Genomic DNA, 3,105 nt, shown 5'->3' with positions numbered 1-3,105 from the left:
TTTGGTGCACAAAGGCAGAAGCAGGTTGGACTAAATGGCCCAAGGGGTCTCTTCCAACCCTCATTATTATTTTTATTATGATTATTATGATTATTAACATTGAGGCTGGGTGGCCATCTGTCAGGGGTGCTTTTCTTGTGCTTTTGGTGCACAAAGGCAGAAGGGGTTTGGACTAAATGGCCCAAGGAGTCTCTTCCAACCGTCATCGTCATCATCATCATCATCATCATCATCATCATCATCATTATTGCTCGGTGGCCAACTATAGTCCGGCCCTCCAACAGTCTGAAGGACAGTGAACTGGCCCCGTTTAAAAAAAAGTTTGGGGACCCCTGCTCAAGAGTCTCATGGGACTGAAATTCCTAACCCAGCTGCGTCTTTTGGAAAGGTTATTTTGGATAAAGTGATTCCTGCAAGCCATATGTTTTGCTCATTTTGTAATTAACCTGCTCCCAATGTGAAATGCATATCCCTGGTTCAGTTGTATGGTTGCCAGGTCCTGGCTCTGACTCTCAAATTTTCATTAATCATCTCCACGCAGAAAACAAAGGTGCAAATTCTCATTTTGGTGGCATGGTGGTAAGCAAAGCCATGTGCAAATATTCAATTCAGCTTGCACGGTTCAATTGATATATGGTATTATTGCAACATGCAAAGGCTCTCCAAGGGATCTACGCATTTGCTTAGCTTCCTCCTTCCCTCCCATCCAGCTTCTCTCTAGACGTCAGTAGAATTGAATGCTCCTAATTCCAACTCCTTAAATAAGCAAGAGGAAATTATCTCCTCATTTCCCCTTTATCTGGGAACATCCCACTATTAGTTAGGATTTGTGTCTTAATTTCCAAAAGGGAAACACATTTTCTCTGTTGTGCTTGGTTCACAAACCGTGAACCATTGTGGCTAGTACTTAACAGACAAGGCTAATAATGGCCATTCCTGGGTCTCAGGTTTTGGCCTGGAAACCTTAGTTGCGGGAGTTGAAGTCCAAAACACCTGAAGGGCCAAAGCTTGCCCATGCCTGCTATATAGGCTGTAGTTTACAGAAAAACAATAGTCAAGTACCCTTGCCTAAGAAAACCCTATAACATTCATGGATCGCCATATGTCAACAAACGACTTAAAGGCAATTTTGCAACCCCATTTTAAGCCATCAGTTGAAGTCTCATTCTCAACCCACATTTGTCCTGGTTCCTCATTTTAAGCATACACCGATTGTTCGCATAGGTTCTAGCATGGCTGACTTGTTTCTATTCATAGATGTTATGGAGGGAAAGGACATTTGTCATCCCAGTATGGATCGAAACAAGAAAAGGAATGTCTCACATTAAACTAAACCTTTACTGAAGAAAAGACAACATTCATAATGGCTGTGTCAAATGAAGGATTGTTAGGAAGTTGGCTGAAAATATGCTCACAGTGGACTAAATCTTTTTTTTTAGAGCAAGAGGAAAATTGCACAGATCATTGTGAGATAAAGGTAAAGGTTTTCCCGTGACATTAAATCTAGTTGTGTCTGACTCTGGGGGTTGGTGCTCATCTCCATTTCTAAGCCGAAGAGCTGGTGTTGTCCATAGACGTCTCCAAGGTCATGTGGCTGGCGTGACTGCATGGAGTACTATTATCTTCCCGCCAGAGCAGTACCTATTGATCTACTCACGTTTTCGAACTGCTAGCTTGGCAGAAGCTGGGGTAACAGCAAGAGCTCATCCTGCTCCCCATATTTGAACCTCCAGCTTTTTGGTCAGCAAGTTCAGCATCTCAGAGGTTTAACCCACTGCGCCATCATGGGCTCCAATTAAGACACAATGATCACCAGGGGATCTGTTTTGGAACTGTACTGTCTTGCCATTTTACCCTAATGGATGTGTTATGGCTGTGACAAGAGGCCAAACATCTATTTAGACAAGAATCATTAGTTACTTCTTTAATTCCTACATTAATACGGAGATTCCAGCAGGAAGGAAAACAGCCCTGAACAATATCAATGCTTTGCCCTTAACTGATATTGACGGTTAACTCGTTCATATTTGTTGCTGTTTTTCTGGTTCTCTTATTTGAATTTAATCAGATTTGATATATTGTTTGTTTAGCAACCTTGTTCCTTGTTCTTTCCTATAATGCCATATTGGCAGTAGCTCAACAGCAGCAGGCATTTCATAATTAATTTTGAGCTTCTTTATGATTGCTTTAATGTTATTTTCTTTGTGTGGAAAAATCCCCTTTCTTAAAAACTTTATATTCATGTTAAGAGGTTATTAATAAAATCCCTTTGAAATGAGGCTAAGGCATCTGTGCAGCAAGGGTGCAATCAGGAAGTCGGAGCCTGAGAGACTGCTGGTCTAACTCCACAGACTCAAAAATTAACCCTAGAGTTGGATGGCCTAATCAGGCTCTTTGTCCTCTCTGCTAAGAGACCTACGGTAGCAGAATATCTTTCTCTAAAGTATGCCTTGGCCTAAATCCTTCCTACTGCTAGTCCCAACTAGACCAGACCAGACCAACTGAATCAATAGGATTTTAGCTGCATGTTGACTCAGTATTTGATGGGTTAATTAGGACTAACAGTACTTAAGCATCCTAAAGCAAGCATCCATATTAAAACATCTCTCCAATCTCTTCCTTCCAAAAAAGCCATCCAGTCCAGGGTGGAGGCCCGCAATTCACTGATTGCTTCCATCCCAAAAATATAGGGCAGAAAGACCGCTTCTTGTAGACCAGTGGTTTTAAGAAGGGACGGGATGGCCATCTGTCAGGGGTGCTTTGCTTATGCATTCCTGCACGGCAGAATGAGGTTGGACTGGATGGTATCTTCCAACTCTTGACTGCCATTTCTCCACTGGTGCCATTTCACCCCACTGTAAGAACAACTGATTTACATAGTGCTGCTAACACAATATTTAGGTGTTTGACAAACATCCACTATTATTTCTAAATGTATTGTGTGACTTCAGAAACCACCTTTGTGAACAGTTAATAGAGATCCCCTACATCAAGTGTTCAGCATGTCTTGTTTCTTTAGTTGTCAGTAAGCATTTTTTTAAAGTGTCCATTTATAAGTGCTGTATTTCAATTCACAACATAAGCAAAGACAGAGCCAAAAGAAGC

Source organism: Anolis carolinensis, chromosome 1, assembly GCF_035594765.1.
Source record: "Anolis carolinensis isolate JA03-04 chromosome 1, rAnoCar3.1.pri, whole genome shotgun sequence".
Taxonomy (NCBI): Eukaryota; Metazoa; Chordata; class Lepidosauria; order Squamata; family Dactyloidae; genus Anolis; species Anolis carolinensis.
Note: the sequence above shows the minus strand (reverse complement) of the source record.